The sequence below is a fragment of the Cryptomeria japonica genome, chromosome 9, assembly GCF_030272615.1.
Source record: "Cryptomeria japonica chromosome 9, Sugi_1.0, whole genome shotgun sequence".
In the NCBI taxonomy this organism is placed as follows: Eukaryota; Viridiplantae; Streptophyta; class Pinopsida; order Cupressales; family Cupressaceae; genus Cryptomeria; species Cryptomeria japonica.
This window is the reverse complement of record NC_081413.1, coordinates 701738706-701761489: the sequence shown is the minus strand read 5'-3', so window position 1 is coordinate 701761489 and position 22784 is coordinate 701738706. Positions and strand designations below refer to the sequence as shown.

The 22784-nt window shown below is 38.2% G+C and overlaps 1 pseudogene; it reads left to right on the top strand.

Annotated features, from left to right (window-relative positions):
• Positions 1 to 5598: 5598 nt before the first annotated feature.
• LOC131073928 (probable RNA-dependent RNA polymerase SHL2) lies at positions 5599 to 22189 on the top strand (annotated as a pseudogene).
• Positions 22190 to 22784: the final 595 nt, after the last annotated feature.

Below are 22784 nucleotides of genomic sequence, written 5' to 3'. Positions count from 1 at the left end.
AAGGCCTTGCTTTAGGATGAAGCTAAAGCTCTGAAATCTCTAGAAGAATGGGAATTGAGGGAGGAAATTTATTGGAAACAATAGGCCCATGTTGACTGGCTTCAAGATGGGGACAAAAATATTGCATTCTTCTTCAATTCAGTGAAAGCTAGGAGGTGTGGTAATGCTATTCTTCTCCTTGTGAATGATAGGGGTGAGCACTATTCTTCTTTACAAGATATCTCAAGGGAGGTTGTGCAGTAATTTGCTTCTTTATCCAGGGAGTAATCTCAAGGGGGTTCTATTGAGGAGGCCCAAGTACTTTCGTGTATTCCCCACTTGATTACTAAAGAAATGAACAGGTACCTATTGAGAAATATCTCAATTGAGGAATTGGAGGAGGTTGTCTTCCATATGAAGAGAGGAAAAGCTCCAGGTCTCGATGGCTTTCCGATCCAATTCTTTCAGTAATTCTGGGATACCATTAAATTAGATCTTTCGAAGGTGGTTCAGGAATTTCAGAGGAATAAGAAAATGCTCAGGGATTTGAACTCTACCTTTCTCATCCTCATTCCCAAATGTGATGGTGTGGATAGGTTAGACCAATTCTGTCTCATTTCCCTTTGTAATGTTATTTATAAGATCATTTCTAAGTTGATTGCTGAAAGGTTGAAAAAATGGCTTAAAGGGCTTATCTTGGAGGAACAAAGTGGCTTTATGGAAGGTCGGTAAATTCTGGATGGTGTGGTTGTTGCTACGGAAACATTCATTCTATGGTTGCTTCTCGAAATAAGGCTATGTTCATTAAGTTGGATATGGAAAAGGATTATGACAAAGTTCATTGGCCCTTTCTTCACAAAATTATTGGGGCTTTTGGCTTTGTTGTGGAATGGATTCAGTGGGTTATGATTCATGTGACTTCTACCTCCTTTTCGATTCTAATAAATGGGGAGTACTAAATTGTTTGGTGCCTCTCGGGGACTTTGACAAGGAGATACCCTATCCCCTTATTTGTTTCTTCTTATGGTGGAGGGGCTTGGGAGATTGGAGAAGCATCATGTCGATGTGGGTCTTATACATGGGTGGAGACGGGGAGATGGTTTGCCTCTGCAATCTCATTTGCAATTTATGGATGATACAACTTTGATGGATTTGGAAACAATTAGCGAAGCTGTTAATTTTCATAGGGCTCTTGATGTTTATCTTATTTCTTCAGGTCAACTGATTAATGAGGATAAGTCCTCCATATTCTTCTTCAACACACCTGAAGCTATTCAGAGGAGGATAGCTCATATTTTGATATTTCAGATAGGGTCCCTTACCTTGACTTATCTTGGTATTCCAATCTCTTCAGATAAGCTTCCCAGAGAGTCTGGGCAACACATTATAGATAAATTCCATGCAAAGGTTGATCACTAGACTCATAGGTGGGTATCCTTTGTTGGGCGAGTGCAACTGCTCAGATTGGTGGTTTAGGCTCTCCCACTATATAGAGGTATGCTTTAGGTGGCTCCTATGGGATTTGTTAGGGACTTGGATTCTTTGGCTCAATGATTCTTATGGGAAGGAAACTTATATTCATCTAAATCAGGCCTTGTCAGATGGGATAGGGTGTGTAGTTTGAAAAGGTTTGGTGGTCTTGGTTTGATGCATTCGGCTTTGTTGAGGATGACTTTGGCTGCTAAGCTATATTGGAGGTGGTGTGTGGAATATGATTGAAGATCTGGGCAAGGATTTTGACTTATGAATATCTTCATATAATTTCAAAGAAGGAGGTACCTTGCTATTCGTTGGTAGGGAAAGGATCGGTGATTTGGGGAACTCTGAAGAAGGGGGTTGTGTTGATTAAGGAAGGCTTATTTTGGATATGTAAAAAGGGGACAAAGGCTCTCTTCTGGTTAGATACTTGGGATGGCTATCCCTTTATTGTTTCTCAATACCCCCATTTGATGGGCCTTTGTCACTGCTTCCTTGAGGTAGGGTGGTAGGTGAGTGATTTTAAGTCTATGGTCCCTTGTGGGCAATTCGAGGTTGCGAGGTGGGAAACCCCAGGTGAATGGCCAGTGGTTGGTCTAGAGGAGGATTTTGATGAGATTCATAATATATTATCAGGCAAACTTTGTAGCTTCCTTAAGGACAAGGATGTCCTTGCTTGGTATCTAAATCCTAAAGGGATTTATACGGTTGCAAGTGGTTACCAGGAAATGTCAGTCTGTAGGCTTAATGGGGGGGAGGTCCAGTGGTGGAAGTTTGTGTGGAATAAGTTCTCTTGGCCAAAGTGTAATTGATTTATGTGGACGGTGGCATGGAAAAAATGCTTGACTTGGGATAATATTCAGAAGTGAGGATTTCATGACCCTTCATCTATGTTTTGTGTGGTGTTGCTGAAGAGGTCTCTTCACATTTGTTATTTCATTGCTCTTTCTCTTTGTAGATTTGGCACTTCTGGTGGGATGTATGAAAACATCCTTGTGTTCATGCTATGTCCCTTATGGAATTCTGGAATAGTCTGGGTAAGCCTCCTACTATGACTTCTTTTCTTCAGATTGTTTGGTGTATTGGGCCTACTTTCATTCATTGGCAGATATGGTTGGAAAGGAATCATAGGGTTTTTGGGGGGGAGAGGTTATTGGTTCAACAAGCGTGGCATAGAATTATGGGGATGGTCCAGGAAATAGTTGAAGCTAAATGTGAGGCGATGTTCCCACTAGATAGAAAGGATGCATAAATCACAAATAGATTGGGTTTTCAGGGGTTGTCTCCTAGCTCTTCTTGTGTCAGAAGAGGTAGACATGCTAAGAAGATGATTCAAAGGGAGGGCAATTGGCAGCCTCCCCCGATGAACTTCTTGAAGATTAACATGGATGGTTCTGCTCATGGCAATCTTGGGCCTACCGGGATATGAGGTGTTGGTAGAGATTGTATGGGTGAGATGGTGTTCTTCTTCTCTATTCATAAAAATTAGCAGACTAACAACTTTATGGAGGGATTAGCAATTCTAGTTACTTTTGAGCATGCTTATGCCTTGGGCTGACGCAAACTTATTTGTGAATCTGATTCACAGGTTGTTGTGAATTTGTTGATTTATCAGAAGGTAAATGATGTTAGCTAGCAATTAGCTTGTGTTGTTTAGAAAATTTTACAGATTAGCTCGAGGATGGAGGAGGTGTCTTTTATCCACATTTTGCATGAATGGAAAAGGACAACTGATTGTTTGGCCAAGTGGGGTTCAGAGAATGTTGATGATTGGAAGATTGAGGAATGGGGGAATCTACCCCCAGTTTATTGTCAGGACTTGGAGAGGATCTTAGTGGAGGATAAATGTGGCTTTGGTAGTGATTGAGGGTGTCACTTGTTTTTGGTGGAGTGATTGTTCCCTTTTGGAGCCTTTGGTTCTCGTTTTTCTTGTAATGCTTGCTTCTAAATTTCAATAAAGTTTTTACCCTTTATTCAAAAAAAAGAAACTTAGTAAGTTTTAATAGTAAATTTTCTTATCACTCTCTTACTTATATAGAAGTGTTCAGATAAGGAAGGAGGCTAGAAAGACAAGTACATGTTATTGTAATATATTCAAGAAGTAAATTGAAATTGGAGATCTCTTTAATTTAATAAGACAAATTCTCTCATTGTCTTGTAATTTTCCTATTATGAATGTATAAAGAGAAGTGTTATTAATTGTGGGTTATTTTTTGAAAAGTTTCTTTGAGTAAATATTGCACTTTGTTTATTTTTCTATTGAATTGTTTAGATTTTTTTACAAGATTCAAATGTCCATCTATTAAAATTCATATTATTTCCTATAAAAAAATAAAAAACATGGATAGTCATGACATTAGTGGGGATAAAATGGAAAGAAGATGAAATGGTAGTATGATGGGAAAAAACAGGAGTTGATGCATAAATATGAAGATGACGAGTATTTGCATAGCAATGATAGCCAACATAGTAGGAGGAGAGGTGAAAAATAGAGGCAACTGAGAAAATATTAGGAAATGGCCTAGCTAGGATGAGGAGAGGAATATACACCATTGAAAGGACTAGAATAGATAATCTTAACACTACTTGAAGCATTTCCAAACTAAATGACATAGTAAATAAAAAATCATGAAAGGCTTGAACCAAATATTTAAAGATTTTCCACATCAACAAAACTAGCAACCTCATGTGAAAATTAATGTTCGTAGATAAATGTCTCTCATGATCAATGTTTGCAACTTTATGAACAATAGTATTAGTAACAATAGAAGTAACAAGCATATCAAGACCATAGAAAATATTATTCTCACTAGATTGGGTCATTTGATGATTCAAATGAGGACTTCATATCAAGGAAAAGTAAAGAGTTGGATGAGATCTTACATGTAAACAACTTTAAAAGCTAATGATATGAAAATGAGATAAGATATGAAATATTATAAGTGAAAATAAGGGCACATGTGCAAAGGGGTGAAAATAAAACCACATTGTGAAAACCCTAAACCGTAAAAAAATGTGATACTTAGCTAGATTCTAGATGGTGGAATATACTAAATAAGATGTTTAGAATTGATACACTATTATGTTGGAAATTAAGACCTTGTTAGATGAATGCCTCATTATTCTTATTTAACTATTCTTTGCTTTAGTTCAGATTCATGCCTATGGAACTCATTTGATACATGTAAGTGAACTTGGACCCATGGAAGTGAATTGGTAGGGAATAGACAACTACAATAAATAAGTCTCGATTTGCTATACTTTTGTTTGAAATGGGATGGTGTCTATAGACACTATTTGGAAGCTTGGTAGGCAAGGATTGAATCTCTTTAGTCATGCCCCAAGGTAGATTAACTCAACAACTTTAGATCAATGATTGAAGATAACAAGCAAGAATGCATAGATGCTAAGATAATGTGTTCTCTAATAATGCTACTATAAATGTATCATGAATTCTTTATGACAAAGCTCTGTAATGATTCTTTTATAAATCTTGAATGATTGCAAAATAACTTAATGAATATTTAAAAATACAACATAGTACACAAATATAGAGAAATGCACATTAGATCAACTCACAATAACTTGTAGGAGGGAGTTGGTATAACTCATGAATTTTGAATTTAAAAGTTCAAGGTTCATATTTCCATACACATAATTGATCTTCGTCAATTCTACATTAGTGGATCTGATCCAAGATAATAAATGAAATGCCTAAATATCACGATTGAATTTTTAGAATAAGTAATTATAATGATAAATTGGAATAAGATTATGAAGTGAATTTTATGAAAAAAACAATGCCACTATAAACTTGTTTGTTTGTTGTTTTTTTAAAACGGTAAGGGGCCCTTTTTTTTAAGGTGTCAAACACTATTATTGTTCAAATCTGCGAGCCAACCAATCCAATGAAAGCACAAAAGCTACAAACATAACTGTCAAACGAAAATTTGAACCTTGGTGATGGTTCACCAAGCAAGTGTTTTAATTATTGTATTGCATAGGTCACTCCAATGCCATTGTAGACTTGTTATTGCATTAAGAATATTCTAATAAAACAGCCCCAAATCATTATAAAAGAGTAATGATTAAAGGCAATTCTTCAAATGGTCGGAGAGCTTTCCTTTTGATTCCGTTCTTCAATTCTTTTAACGCCCTCTTTCGGTTATTAAAGAAAATTCGCTTATTCCTATTCATGAGATTGCAATCATGCTCAATCTTTTTAGTGGGAATGGTTTTCCAGTTGTTATGATAGCTGACATTTGCAATTTCCTATGGAATTCAGTCATTCTCACGCTTCATAGGACCTGAAGATGCTCACGTGTTTCCTTTCTGCTGACGCATTGAACAATGCAGGCAGAATCTACATTTGATCTTGCCCGATGGCCTACATTTATTCCCTTCAAAGATTTTCACAAAGATTATGAAATCGTCTGTACCATAATGTGGAATTTAGAGATGTAACAAATATATAGGAAGGATCTATGATTCTTCTTCCTATGGGAGGGAATATACAATCCTTGTACACTGTACTTAGCATGCACACAAGGCATTCTCGTATAAATGCACAATTGTTGAAGTTAGTGCCGTGTGTACATTCATTTGTATAGGTGGGTGCTGGATATATATGCATTTGCGCAGTTGGATATTGTGTATATATCCATTGGTGCAGGTGGGTATTGTGTATATATTCATTTTGTGCAAATGGGTTTTGGGTGTATAGTCATATTTGCAGTTGGGGTTTAGGTATATATACATTTGTGCAAGTGGGTTTACTATTCTGTATCTATCAGTTTTTGCAGGTGGGTGTCGTGGAGCTGCAGTGATGGAGCCAACTCAGATAATCCTGGCAGGATTCGGAGCAGGGGTAAGTGCAAAGCAACTCACAGAATACTTGGAAAAAGAATTAAAAAAAGTTCGAATTGTGTGGAGATGCAGACTGAAGACATCATGGACTCCTCCCTCGTCATTCCCAAAGTTCACACTCACAGGCAGCAGCAACGGCTTGGTTAAGAACAGAGAGAAGGCGCCTCCCCATGCCTTTGTTTACTTTGAAGGTCCAGATGATGTCAAGGAGGCGGTCAGGCTCAGCAGCCTTAGAAAACTTGTGTTCAACAACCAAGCTCTCAAAATCAAGGTTGGTAACGAAACTTCATCTAGAGTGCTTAGAAGATGAACAACTCCACCCCATAGATTTTCTCCTGTTACGGTTGAAATTGGTTCATTGTACAGCCTTGATGAGTTTTTGGTTGCTTGGAGAGGACCTACCTCTGGCGTCGATTTTCATGTAGACCCATTTGATAAAAGATGTAAGATTATTTTTACTCAACGTCAGTTGTTTACTTCCCAGAAATTCAATAAAGATACATTCATAAAATGTGACTTCAAGATTGAGTTTTTGATCAAAGACATTAGAAATGTGAGGTTTATTATCGAGATGGGAACTTTGGCTATGCTAATCCAGCTTTGGGTGCCACCTTTTATATATTATAGAACTGCAGATGATGATATTCATGTGGCAGTTACTTTTGCTCTATTAGATGATGATGATCCGTGGATACGAACCTTGGATTTTACTCCTAACGATGCAATAGGTAGGTGCTTGGTCTATAAGATTGCACTTTCTCCTCGTTTCGGTCAAACCATGGAAAACGCCAAAGAATACTTCAAAGAAAACCGCTTGCTGGATGAAAATATTTCTAATGTTTCCAATCTGAAGAGTCGGAGAGAGCCTCCTGTTTCTATACCAGAGTTCTTTTTGGTCCTGCCACGACGCCCACAAATCCCCTTTGATACCATGTTCCTGCTAACTGCTCTTGTACACGAAGGAATTGTAAATTACCACAGGTTAAACCCTGAGTTCTACAGTTTGTTGAATAGTGAAGTGCCATCAACCAAAATGTCCACAATGGCACTAAGGTACATGCTTTGCGAAACATATCCAGTTCTTGATCCTCTTGGGAAACTTAAGAACTTGCTTAAGTGGATCGAACAGAATCCAAAGCTTCTGAAAAGCCCAAAGATTGTTGAGGAAACGATTGAAGTTAGAAGATTGATCATAACTCCTACAAAAGCTCACTGCCTTCCTCCGGAAATAGAGCTGTCAAACCGGGTCATGAGGCAGTTCAAGAGGTATGCGGATAGATTCCTGCGAGTAACTTTCATGGATGATAGCATGGAAGCCATGTCTTCGATGGCATTAACAGTGCCTATATCACCTCTTGTTAAAGACATTGCTAAAGACGTATCCTCTAGTTATCTTGACCACAGAACTGCTATATACTTGCGAGTGAAGCAAATACTGCTCAAAGGGTTTGAGCTCTGTGGTCGTCGATATTCATTTCTAGCTTTTTCAACCAACCAGTTAAGAGACCGTTCTGCATGGTTCTTTGCTAATGGTAAATCTATTGATGTCCATCAAATCAAGTCCTGGATGGGGACTTTTCCTGAAAATAATGTCGCCAAGCATGCTGCTAGAATGGGTCAGTGCTTCTCGTCCACATATTGCACAGTTCAGGTTCCAAGGAATCAGCTTGAAGAAGACTTTCATGACATTGAAAGGAATGATTATAAATTTTCTGATGGTATAGGAAAGATCACTCCAGATCTTGCCATGGAAGTTGCTCAGAAATTGAAGTTGACCATCAAACCCCCCTCAGCCTATCAGATCCGATATGGTGGCTTCAAAGGTGTTGTTGCAACTTGGGAAGCGGAACCTGGAAGCACATATAAGCTATCATTGAGGCCCAGCATGAAAAAGTTTGAATCTCAACATGATATTCTAGAAATAATCACTTGGACACGTTTCCAGCCCTGCTTTCTTAACAGGCAGATCATTACTTTGTTATCGGCTCTGAGAGTTCCCGACGGCACTTTCAGCGAATTACAAGATTCAATGGTGCATAAGCTTAGTCAAATGATTGGAAATGTTGAAATGGCAGTTGATATATTAACCACATCATGTATGGGAGATTTACAATATACTGCTGCTGTGATGCTAAGTGCTGGTTTTAAACCTCAAACAGAACCACATTTAAAAGATATGCTTTCTTCCATAAGATCTGTCCAATTGGAGGAGCTTCTTAGAAAATCTAAGATTTTTGTCCCTGATGGAAGATGGTTGATGGGCTGCTTGGATGAAATAGGGGAGCTTGAATATGGGCAGTGTTTCATAAAAATTTCAAGCCCTCCCTTGGAGGGCTGCATTCTCAATAATGACCCAACCTTTGTAGAGAGGAAAATGAGTCCAAGAGTAATAAAAAGAAAAGTAATTGTGGCCAAGAATCCTTGCTTGCATCCTGGTGATGTACGAATCTTAGAAGCAGTTGATACTTGGTTGATTGCTTAGTCTTCCCACAGAAGGGCCATAGGCCTCATCCCGATGAAGCTTCTGGAAGTGATCTTGATGGGGATATCTACTTTGTTTCTTGGGACTCTAGGCTTATGCCAGAAAGTGGTGAGAGTTGGGAACCAATGTGCTATGCTCCAGCTCAAGCAAAAGAGTCAAAAGCACCTGTGACAAGAGAGGTATGGCTATTCTTATCCTTAATCCACCTTCCTGCCCCCCTTTTTTTAGCTATTGCTTTTTTAATATGCAGTTTAATTTTTTGAGAACCTTAATCGAAAAAATCCTTAGGGATAGTCCATATAGACTTTCCTTATTGAAATCTCCTTTCACAAGGGTAGCCTTCACACTCATCTAATGTACCTTTCAATCAAATTGAACAGCAATGGACAGTTTCAACTGGAAAGTCACCAACATAGCAGTTAGGGCAAAATTTTCGTGATAGTCCACTTCTGCTTGCTTTGCATACCTCATTGCAACTCCTCATAGTCACCGACTTGGTTCATTTCTGTGTAGGAATTAAAGACCATGCAAGTGAAACAAAACTTGGTTCCTTTTATATTTAATTCTTACAAGGATGAGTTCCAGTCCTCTAGTCAAAATTGCCATACTGTCGTCTTGTGTGGAACGAATAAGTTATTTGTGCCTTAAACATAGGAAACTATTAAGGGATTGGAAAAAAAATTAGTTAATGTTTCTTTCGGCGTTGCTTCTTTTTTTGCAATACATCTCAATATTTCTCGAACACAATCTTATTGTTTCCATCCCATAGTCATATTCTATTTATTTCCTAATCTTTCTGATGAGGGCATTATCATCAACCTTAGAAATGTATAGTTTTTTCCCTTCTCTTTCTTGCCATTATCATCAACCTTAGAAAAATTATGTTTTAGATGTGTCTTGAGGTTTTTCAGCCTTCTTTACTGTTCCTTGGATCTCTTTGTGCATTTCCTACCCCTTGTGTTCTGTTTTCTTAGTTCCATTCTCATACTTCTGAAATCCATTGTGAAAGTAAGTTAAGAAATGTAAAGCATGTATGATCTAGAGATGGATAGGGTGAAAGAAAATATTTCTTGGCATTGGGGAAATAAAATACAATAGGAGATTGCAGAATATTCAGAAAGACAGTTGTCTGGAAGTGTCTCTACAAAGAAAAGGAAAGCTAGAAATTAATATTCCCTAATCAACAACAAAATCAGTTTCCAAAATGTAGCTTTATGGAGAATTGCTAGTGCTTAGAAGAAAAATTTAAATGCAATATTACAAAATGCATGGCTATGATCTCATACACCTCACTATTATGCATTCTGACAATGTCCTCCTAAGCATTACCTGATGGCGTCCTTGAATATGTTTTAGTCCATATTGATCATCAACTTGTCAAGAATCAGATCATAGCATGTAGCTGCTGTAGAGAGTAGATGTAAATATCTTAGGTTGTCAATTATTTGGTTCTTGGCAGATGTTTATGAATGAATATTGATTTCTCAATACATTTTTTATGTTATTCTCCCCATTAACCCTCACTTACATTTCCAGAATTTTTCATAGTGGATTTAGAGGTACAAAAAATATTTGTTATTTGATATTAAGGCCTTTATTTATGATATAGTCCAACTTAGGACAGAACTGACTTGGCAGCACCATTGTTCTTGGATGAAAAATATTTATGCGGCAATGTTAACTGGAGCTACATTATAGATCAATCAGAGAAATTAAGAGCCCTTCAATGCATTAAAAAATGGGCAGCATTTTTTTTTTTGTACTTGGACACAGAACTGGAAAGGAGCTGATTGCCAGGTCTAGCAGTGACTCTGTGAGGGCTAGAACTGCCAATGATGCATATCGGTATACCTTGAAATGATCTTGTGGTCTATATGCACCTTACACACCTTACTTCCACTGGAATAGTACAAAATTAAAAATGAGTTCCTTACCAAGCACCAGTTTGGTCTTCTGGCATGGACTCAAATTCACAAGTGCTTGGTTCTTTGTTCTTGACATGAAGACTCTTCTCCCTTTGTACAACCTACTTGATATTCCGTTGTATCGTTGTAGGTTTCATGTACTGTTATGAGAGTATTCTTCTTCCTAACAATCTCTAAACAGAATAGGCGTTATTTCCTTTTCATAGTTATATTTCTGCAAACAATGCTCTCTAGTAGATCCGGGGTTTCTTCTTTGCTTTACCAGCTGTTTCATGCCTATGAATAGCTTGTCCTTCTAGGTTTAAATAAAAAAAATATAACTGGAACAACGGCAGTGTGATCAATGCCTATAAATAGCAGTAAAACTTTCAGTCTCCTCAACATACTGCAAGGATCCAAAATCTGTTTTTCACTATAATATTTTTTTTATTGTTGTGAACCCAATACATGGGTACTAAACATGCTGGTGTTCTTCCTTGCATTATAAGTGGATAATGCTATGATTCTTATGTCTAGGGCATGACACAATTTATGGCTTCCTTTTAAAATTTTGACACAACTGATGACTTCCTTCTTAAATCTTTATCAGAGCCAAGTTCAGAAGCTAGGCGTTGAGCCCACTACAACGTGCACTAAATATGAATATGAAAGTTTAAATCACTAATGAAAACTTTTGATAAACTATAATTAAGCATTATCAAGTATTAAAGAAACCTGTGGTTTCAGAAAAATATTAAGCGGCAAGGACTAGAGCATCCCTTGTGGGCAAATAGGAAAATAAAGAAAGGATCTCATTGAATAATAAAAAGAATTTGAAAACAATAATGTTACTGGAATTGAAATAGTGATAAATTTGAACAAAGTGATAAGATTAATTCTTTCAAATAAATATTTAATGATCTTAAAACAAGGTAATCCAATATAGAAATGTTCATGATGAAACCAGAATTCAAAGACATTCTTGAAGAGAACAATAGTTTGTGCCTAAACCAGACTTGGAAATAAGGGAATTATCAAAGGATTTGAAAGGATTACCCCTCCAAAATTTGATAGAAAACAGTTAGGAGAAGGAGCTGAAAATTGAATAATAGAAAGGGAAAAATACTTTAAAGGATTATCCAGTCAGGTAAGGCATTATAGGGGGGCTTATCAATTAGTTTGCGAAGCTGTAAGTTGGTGAACCAAATGTAGAGGAACAAATTGGGTATGCAAGGGAAAATATTTCATGAGAACAATTTGTTCAACATTTTTAAAAAAGGTGGTTACTATGACTATTCTTTGATGAAAAGATGATAGAGTTCCACAACTTTAGGCAAGGTTTAACAGTACGACAGTATTGATATAAGTCTGCAAAATTGTTTGGGTAGATGCTTATCCTGGATAGATAGAGGAAGTTCTGTCCTGTATGGAGAAATACTTAACCATATGGTTGGATGCTTGTCCCAAATTGAACAAATGCCTATCTTGTATGGACAGAAGTACCTAAGTATACAAATGAATTGAACACACAATAACCATTGTATAAAATTTTAACAAGAAAAAGAAGGGTCAGAGCTTGAGGTACAACTTGAGGGTTGTTACAATTTTATTGTTTCAATGAAGATAACTAAACAATGAACTTACTTACTATTATATGCATAACTGGCTTAAAGAGAAGTCCATCAGTTTTCTGCCTTGTCCTCCCAAATCTCAGTTTTTAATCCAAATATGATTTGAGTTAAATAGTTCTTCTACTTCTACAGTACTTTTTTATGACAAATCTTTTCATCTGTGAACTTGAGCTTTCATTGTTCTGTTTTCTGCAGTCACCTATATGTAGTGTGAGCTGATAAATTGTGTTACACCTCTTAATCCGTTAGTCAGGATCTCTGGCAGAATAGTCTTTATTTACTCAGTTTCCTATATGTCCTCATTGGATCTTGGTGGTTCTCTTAATTTATATAAATACAGAGGTTGATTGAAAGAGAAAATGTAAAGGGCTTTAAATGTTGTTCTGCAATCATTCATAAAACATGGGATTTTCACAGGAAACAATCGACTTTTGTTTGACAGTTTCTGGCAGAATTGCCTTTACTTGCTTTCATATATTCCTACACCGTGTGTTTTTTGATTCTTATTTATATAAAACTGTCATGAGATGAGAGTTAAAGAAGAAAATTCCTAGGGCTTTGTTGACGTGTATTTTGTACACTATCAAAAATACCCAAGGGTACCTTATCCTCTCTTGAGTAAAGCCTCTGAATGCTGAAGATATCGCGAAAAGGATCAATCAGGATGACTTCAAGGTTCTTTGTTGTAGGATCTCTACATGTGGATAAGCACCAGTGGTCGTTGTAAATGCTGTTTCTTCAAGGGGCCTTACGTTTTCGATCTGCAGGAACAGGATTTTCCTAAAGCTAACAGGTTCTTAAAAAAAGATCAAAAGATAGGGTTTGCAAGAGATGAATTCTAATCTAATCCTAAGAATGACTCAATGTCGGCTAGACTTGGCAAGATTCTACCAATTTCAGTATTGCCAAGGAATTACAACTCTACTGGAATTGATGCGATCTTCTAAGGTGATTAGTGATTTTCAAATCATCAAGAATTATAGATACTACCATAAAGATACATATCAATAGTTCAATAATGATTGAAGGTTCAAGCAATCTAAATATCTCCAGTTGACCACACAAGGCGTCCTTACAATTAGTAAGAAGCTAGTGGTTTGGAACGTGAATCTCACCAAAGATCAAGCCCAACACTTAGTCCTTCAAACTTAAATACTACTTCGACTGAGAATGATTCAAGAAAGTAAACAACCATGAAGATAGCCACAAGAATTGCAATAAAACACCATGACTTCAATATTTTATTGATCTCAAAGTCAAAATAGACAACAATTGTTTGAAATTCTTTCTTCACTACTCAATCTTGCTACAAAATAACTTTCTTCTCTCTAAAGCTCTAACTATCTATCTCCTTAATATCTAATCTCTAATCATCTAATGACAAAATGAAAATGAGTGAGGGTATATATAGCATCCTCAATTACAATGAACGACCCAGATCAAAAGAAGATCAACGGCTGAGATTTTGACACCTAAACCCTAATTAGGGTTTGTTACAAAAAAGTTCCCCTTTTAGATGAACATTATTAAATGCATAGCCAAATATTTAATTGGCACAAAAGTCGAGGAAACATAGACCAATGATAAATAAGATGCCACATCATTCTATAACAACCTTTCTTCTAGAACCTTATTCCCTTTCCAATGTTCTTTCTTAGCATATGCAATGAATCTGGACACAATTCCTTCAACCTCAGCAATGGGAATCTCAGGAAGATTCCTCATGCGTTCCTCCAAGTGGATAACCTGATCAAAGGCAGTGAGAAGAGCAGCTTCCCATCCAGGTTCGAGTTCCTTGATCTTCTCAATCAGGAGCATAGTAGTGAACATTAGATCCTGTTGCTCGTTTGTGATGACATTCTCATCTTTGCAAAAGATGACCTTGACTCTCTCTTCCAACTCTTGAAGGTCCACATCCGTCTCAACTTCGATCCTCCTGCCAAGAAGGGTACACAACACTTCAAACACCTTATCTTGAATTGGATGGATGACACCTTCAACTTGATTGCATTTGGTGCTGATATCTTCGAAAAGAACTTCTTTCATCTGGAGTAGAGTTGACCACTGAAGTAGGTTATGAGCTCCTCCATCCATTATCTTTTCTTGAGCTAGGATTTTCCTTGGTGTTTGCCTGATTACTTGCAGAACAGGAATGATAACATCTCTAGTGTGAGCGAAAGCGGCTACAGTTATCATTAGGTTGTGGACGATCTCAAGGACCTCGATAGCTCGGTGGATTGTCTTCATCATTCTTGTTGTAAATTCAATGGCTACTGTGTGGGATTTGTCAATCCAAGAGCTCATAAGCTGAACCAAGCTCTTGACTCTTTCTGCCTCGCCAACTGATTCAAGGGGAAGTGTTTGCACAGGAGATACTGTTGGATCCTGACGTCCCAAGGGCTAATTGAGATGGCTAAAATAACCTCTCCAAGCACCTCTCTCTCTCAAGCTTTCTATTCTTTTCCTTTTCTTCTTTAAGCTTGTCTTTAAGTGCTTCAAATGAATCGGTTGCCTCATCCAGTGCCTGTTCAGTAGTGAGGGGACCAAGCTCAAATGTTTCTACATCATACTCATCCGCAAGGATTTCTCCTTCATATTTGTCCACTACTGGTGTAGCTATCTGCAATTTCCTGGATCCTGCCTCATCCCTGATCACCTTGGACATCTTGGTGGCCTTCTTCTTCTCCGTTACTTCTTGAGAATTTCCTATAAGGCTCTCTAAGTCAATTACATCATCTTCATCTTCAACCACAATCACCCTCGTCAGTCTCTCCTTCAACCAATCTGGAATGGCGGATCTCGTCTCTCTAACTTGTATTTCTTTAGGCAATGGTTCATCTTCTCGGAGAGGAGATGTCGCTTCATCATCATTCTTTTCTTCATGTAGCTCATCGACTTGGGGAGATTGACTTGATGAATGCTGAGGTGCTTGCCTCTTTTCAGGTTTATCATTCTGTACCATGGACTCCATAGATTCATCAACCTCAGGCACCATCTTCTCTTGTCCTTCAGCTTGACTTGCCTTCTTTCCATGTCGAGAAGATGTGCCTGATGAGCGATCTCGATTGGCCTCTTGCTTCTTCTTGGAGGGTTCTCTTTTCTCAGGTCTTTCTTTTCTCTTTGCACCTCTAGGATGAGAATTATCTTCACTTCGCTCGCTCCTCCTTCTTCTGGTCTTTCCTCCAAAGTAAAAGTCATTGGTATGTTCTCCTCTCTTAGCTTCTGATGTTGTACATCCACCCATCTGCGAGTACATGACAAAACTGGAGCCATCAAAGCCCTCAAGTCCAAAACCTCAAGTTCATTCCAATCTATCTTCACTGCTTTGTCTTCTCTGTCATAAGATGATTGGAGATGTCTGCCGCTATCCTGTGCTTGATCAGCTACCCTATAAACTTTGCATTTCCTGATAAGATCTAAGGGTAGCTTGGAATGCATCTTTCTTTTAACCTCTAAATCACTTGAGAGATTCATCCAAAAGTCCTCTACCTGAAATTCGTGTTTGTACTTCTTACCAACTGTCTCCTCCATATAACCATGAGGATCAAAATTCTCCCTCGAGGCAAAGAATGTAAATGAATATAAAGCCAATTCCTTCTCTGCATCATCCAAGGCTTGAGTATTAGGACATACCTCAACTGAATTCCCCAATATGATGGGCACGGGAATTCCATTTCCATGCTTGTGTCTGAATGCCTTTGCATAAGGTGCCAACTGTCTAGTCACCTCAAGTAGCACTATTCTGTCTGTCGGATACCTCGGCAACATGTAGGGAGGTGAAGGACATCCATGAACTCTAATATATGTAAACTTTTGAAACTGGATGAACCATGCACCATGCTTCTTCACAAGTTCTTGTGCATCCAGAGATAGTCGATTATGAATCCCACCTTGCAATATCCTAGTGATGTTCATCGTGAAGGTGTCATTGACTAACTTGTAGTCACCTCTAGGAGGATGATGTAAGTGAACATAAGAGTCACAAACTCTCACTTCTCCGGGTCCTCTTCCGATCACTCCTCTGTGAGGTAGCCCTGCATACTCGAAACTCCTGATCAAGGCATATATGACATATGAGCTCATGTGGAATGATTTGGTAGGCTTTAGTCTTCTTAACTGCACATCCAGGCAATGGCTAATAATTTTGGCCCAATGAATCGTTCCTTTTCCTTGGACTATTACTTGGATGAAGTAGAACATCCACTTTTCGAAGTAGAAGGCCTGAGGAGCCCCTGTAACTCGATTGAGCAAAGTTATCAAATCTCTGTACTCCTCTTGGAAGTCGATCCTATGTGGTGTGTTGGGAATCTTGCTCAGGCGGGGACGACTTTTAAGCAACCAATTCTTATTGATGAGATTCAGGCAAGTGTCGGGATCATCCTCATACATTGACTTGGCTCCTTCTAGGCTTTTGTAAATCATATCTTTATGCTCTAGAAGATGGAGAGCCTCACTTACAGCCTCCTCTGACAGGTAAGCCAAAGTGTTTCCTTCCTTGGATACGATCGATCTCGATTGTGAGTCATAATGGCGGGCACACTCGATCATCAGCTCATGACACTGGACTGCTGGAGGGAAACCGACCGCCTTGATGATGCCACTTTCAATTATTTTCTTTGCGACAGGTGATGGCTTGCCAATGTAGGGGACCTCTCGAAACTTCTTCACACTGAAGTTTCCCAAGTTGGTATCTCCGATATTGCTCCATTTGGACACGATCCTGGTTTCCAATTCTTCATTGCTCTGATCTTCCTTCATGAGAGCTGGACGACTAGTAGATGCTCCCGCCTTTGGAGTCGCCATCTTGACACCTACACAACATTTCACAATGAGTAATATATCTTGGAGTGTAGAAATATAAAGTAGAAAGGAAGATTTAGGATTTTAATTAGGAAACTTCATGATAAATCTTGAGTTATCATTTCCTAATTAACTACGCCAAACTTAGAATTTTCAAAACCAAAGTTCAAAATTCAAATCTTCAACAATGGTGCTAAGGTGATTACGCCATACCTCCACTTGAGTACTAATTCTAAGAAATGACGCAAAAATAGGTGAATTTTGCTAGTCAAAATGTAGATCAAAGCTCTCCCTTGAACAAAATGCACCTCCTTTAGCCTTCACAAGAATCAACTCCACCTCCTTCTAGCCTCCAACACTTGAGATAAATTCGCTCCAAATAGACCAGATTTCGCACCTTCTTCTTGCTCTCCAAATTCACACTTGAAGCAATGAGTGAATGATTTGAATGATGAAAAAACACCTCCAATATATAGAGTGCTCACCACCTTTCTCCCCCTAGGCCGACTTGGCAAAATAGGCTAAAAAAATAAATAAAATTGCAAAAAGGAGGGGCCAACTTGATAAAATAAATAAAAATAAGACCTTAGGTGCTCCATATTTAATTTTAATTTCACAAAAATTAATTTTAAATGCCTTAACAATAAAAGTTCGATTTTTTAAGGCTCAAAATTAATTTATTAAATGCCAATATGTCCTTATTAAATGCCAATTTAATTCAATTTTTTCAAATGCTCCGAAGTTAGCAATTTTGGCATCTAATGCAATTTGGAGGATATTAATGCTCAAATATGGTAAAAATAAAGAATGCTACTAACTTCGCCCTGGACCCTTGGCAAGGGTTAGGAGCAAACTTTCAATTTAGGCCTTGCATTCCTCATTTTTCTTGCCCAAAACTTCATCTAGGCATTAAATGGCATTTCTAATTGGAGTTTTGATTTCACTTGATCTTTAGGAGGAAAGTGCACTAGGACCTTTTCGCCTTGGACCCTTGGAGAGGGTCAGGAGCGATTTTTCACTTTTGCTCTCAATCCTTCATCCTTTAATTGCCAACTCTCCTTGTGGGATAAGCGATGATCTCCTTCACTCGTTCCATGCATGCTTGATTTGCTTTTGCAATGCAAAATAAGGACTTCAAAGATTTTCGCCCTGGGCCTCCAATGAGGGTCAGGAGTGGCTTTTGTATTTTAGCCTAGGATTATCAAGTTTTGAAGTCAAATCCTTGTTCACCACGCTTTAGAAGATCTTTTCCACCTTTGCACAACCTTGCCTTAGCGTAATCTTTGTTGTTTTTGTAAAAATTGCCCTAGACCTTCAGTGAAGGTCAGGAGCACTTTTGAGTCCTTTGTACAAATTCTTGATCACTTCAACTTCAAATTACTTTTAAGGCGTAGAACATCATACTTCACTCCCTTTTGAGTCTTGGAAACAAAAATATTATCTCGAAATGCAAGGGAAGTGGGCATACTTGGAAATTTCGCCCTCGACCCTTGGAGAGGGTCAGGAGCGATTTTCTTTATTGTCATCAAAATTTGCAATCTTAGCATCTCAATTCCACCTCAAGGCATTTCAAACATCATTTCAAACTTGTGTCAAGGCTTAGCTTCATTTAATTTTGGAGGAAAAGGTTGGATATTAGGTTTTTCGCCCTGGGCCTTCAGTGAAGGTCAGGAGCGATTTTGCAAATTCAAGTTTATCCACCTTTTGCTAGCCCTCCAAATTATCTTCAACGGTCAAAACACACCCTCTTCCATTCATTTCAATCACAAAACTTGTTTTGTCCTTGCAAGAAAATTGCACTTTTAGAATCTAGCTCCGGACCTTCAGTGAGGGTCAGGAGCGATTTTGCAAATTTAAGCTATTTTCTCTTACCTTTCCCTTTGAAATCACCTTGATAAGGAAGAACTTTCCTTTTTCATGCTATGAATAAATCTTTAAGCCCAACAAGTGATAAAATAATGTGTCTTTCAAGAAAATCACTCTGGACCTTCAGTGAGGGTCAGGAGCGCTTTTCTTGCTTCTTGGTATATTTCCTTATTCTTTAGACTCCCAATCTCTTCTAAGGCATAAAACATCATCTCTTCCTCCTATCCAAGTCAGGCTTTGCCTCAAAATTTCAAACAAAGAGGAGAATCTTGAAAAATCGCCATGGGCCTTCAGTAAGGGTCAGGAGCGCCTTTTGTTTTTTGGGTTGATTTCCTCCTTTGTTGACCACTCAAATTTTATTCAACGGACAGAACATGCTTTCCTTGATCTCTTCCAATCATAAAATCACTTTGATCCTGCAAGAACAATGCAAATTTTAAAATCAAGCTCCGGACCTTCAGTGAGGGTCAGAAGCGAATTTTGCCTTCTAGGCCAAAATGCTTCACTTTTCACCATGAAATGTCTTTGCTAGGGAAGATTTCATCTTGTTTCATGCTATGAATAAAAGTTCATGTCCAAGAAGGGTCTAAAAATGTGTATATAAAGAATTTCGCTCTGGACCTTGAGAGAGGGTCAGGAGCGAAATTACCCTTCTTGGGCAAAACTCCATCATTTCATTATCTTCAATCAAGTTTGGATGCTTCACCATGCTCATTTTGTCCTCCACCACGCCTTAGATATCTCAATTTGACCAAACAAGGTCAGGAATGACTCTAATAAGTTTTTTCGCCCTGGACCTCTAGAGAGGGTCAGGAGCGATTTTGATGATTCCAACAAAATCCTTCATCATCTCGAGTTAAAACTGCTTCAGGCAGGTGGAGAAAGTTATTCACTTTCCATTCATATCCAACACTTGGTTCCTTTTCACTGCAAGATGAGGGAAATCAAAATTTCGCCCTGGGCCCTCAGCAAGGGACAGGAGCGATTTTTCCCTTAACCTTCAAAATTCATCATTTTTTATGCCTTCAAATCTTCAAAAGCATCAAGTCACGTCCAATCATCTCTCTTGGAGACCCTGCACAAAACAAATTAGAAAAGTCAGTGACAAATATGCCTTAGATAACATTTTCGCCCTGGACCCTGAAAGAGGGTCAGAAGCGATTTCACCCTTTTTGGCTAAATTATTCAAAATTTAAGTCTCTAATCACTTCACAAGGCAGAGTTAGGTCATTCTCAAGGCCAAGAACCAGTTAGCAAGCCTTCTCAAAACAAGAATTTGCACTCAGGATGAATTTCGCCCTGGACCCTTAGCAAGGGTCAGGAGCGATTTTTGTGTTTCAGGCATCATCTTACTTCAAAAAATTGATCAAAACTCACCTATGCAAAAACACACAATTTCACCTTTCAAAATGCTAACACTTAGTCAAAATTGGATTTTACCCTAAAAAACCCTGATTAGACCTAACCTGAGACCTATCTGACTCCCCTGACAGGTTCACCTTACTTTAATCGTCGCAACTCTTTGGGAGGACACTTAATAATTTTCAAAATTTGACTGGACTCAGCTTGAATAACAGCCAAAAGAAACCCCTAAGGTTTAGCCCTAGCCCAGACAGACAACTCACTCATTCAAAACCCTAAAAGCAGAGAGAAGAACAGGCAAAACAAAAGCGAAAAAGAGGGGGTCCCCATTCTAATGGGGCGATGTGTGAAATGGTCACAACAGGCTTAAAGTGTTATGCAATTAAATATTTACTAACATTCCGGACTTTTTGCAGGATGTTATTGAATTTTTTGTGCAGCACATGGTCAATGATAGTTTGGGTGTTATTTGTAATGCACATGTTGTTAGGGCAGATCTAAGTGATTGTGGTGCACTCGATGAGGACTGTCTTAAACTTGCAAAGCTTGCAGCGGAGGCTGTAGACTTTCCCAAAACTGGAAAGGTAGCAGTGATGCCGCACAACCTGAGACCCAAGCAATATCCAGATTTTATGCACAAAGAGGATTCAGTTTTTTATAGGTCAGAGAAGATTTTAGGCAAGCTGTATCGTAAAGTGATGGATATGTTTGGAGAAGAGGTTGATGAACAAAAAGTCAATACATTTGACACACTGCCTTATGACAATGATTTAGAAGTTGATGGATTCCAAGAATACGTTCAAGAAGCTTGGGAGTACAAATGTTCATATGACAGACAATTTCAGACTTTGTTAGGTCAGTTCAGTGTCAGAAAGGAAGGGGAGATAGTCACTGGACATATTTCTTCCCTCACCAAATACAATAGCAGGCGGCAGGATGAAATCAAGAAGAGGTTGCAGCATGCATACAGAGCTTTACGAAAAGAGTTCCAATTGATTTTTGAAGGAACAAGAAATTTTCAAAATCTGGAACCTTGTGAGCGGTCCAAGTATGAAGCCAAAGCATCTGCATGGTACCATGTAACATATCATACAACATGGGTGCAGAAGACCATGGAACACTTAACAGAACCAGATTCTTGTCCTAGTGCTCCACTTCTGAGTTATGCGTGGATCACTGTTGACTTTTTGGCCCAAATAAAGTTGCGGAAGCGCTGGCCCAGTGTGGATTACAGTCCAGCAATCAGATCAATTTTACCACCTTTCATGCTGGTAAGCCACAAGTAGAACAGTCACATATGAGGTCAATCACTTTTTGAGTTAGCCATGGAGTACACCAAGCATATTGGTTTAAATTAGTTGAAGTTAGTATGCTTTCAGTGGAAAAACATAGAAGAAGCTTTCATGTATATAGCCATTGGCCAGCAAGGTAGCTCTGACACTATATAAGAGCAGACTTGTCTGCATATTAGGCACGGAATGTTTTAATCATTCCTTTTAATGTTATTGCTGTATGATGTAATTTTTAGTCCTATTGGTGTATTTCTACCTACCCATTGGCATACTTAAGAGACATATTGCTGCTAATACTCGAGTTATTATATTGCTGCTAGCTTTGGTGCAAAGACAGTAGGAAAGCATTTCCCTGAACAGCCATTGGGTAGTAACGCCTCTCTACCACTATATAAGTCCAGATACCCAAGGAGGCAAGAGATGCTTTACTCTTCTATTTTTGTGGATACAAATGTACGGGTGACTGTATGAACAATCAATCTTGTAAATGCCACTCTATTACCATGAATTTAGAGGATCCTTTGTCTTTGAGCATGTTTGTAATTTTGTTATCATAGATTCAACTTAAAAATCATAACATAATAAAGCTAGGCAATTAAGTTTTTAGACGTCTCTAATATCTAGTCTGGGATAGGCATCTAAAATTCGTTTATTTAGTTAAAAAATGACTACATGTAAAAGTCTACTCTTGAACATCCTTCTTGTTTTGTAGGATGTTCATCATCATTGTTGTTGTTGTCACTCTCGGATTGTTTTTGCTGCCATGATAAGCTACCAATCCCTTCTGACGCAACAATATGTTTACTAGGACTACACGCTTGAATGCCTTTCAATGTGGCAATCATTGCTCCAACTAGGACTACACACTTGAATGCCTTTCAAGGTGGCAATCATGGCTCCAACATTGGTTTCTTTGGTGAATTAGACCTTGTTCATTTATCAATTAGATTCTTGTCACAATATAAAAACAAAGTTTGAAATAAAGATTTAAAATTAGAAATAATAATAAATATATTGAAAATGCGGATCAAACTGTCATGCGCCTGGATACAGGGTCGAGTTGCATAATTGCAAGGCAGTGTTGTCTTAAAGTTCGGGAGCAATAAAACAAATGGAAGGAGTCGAC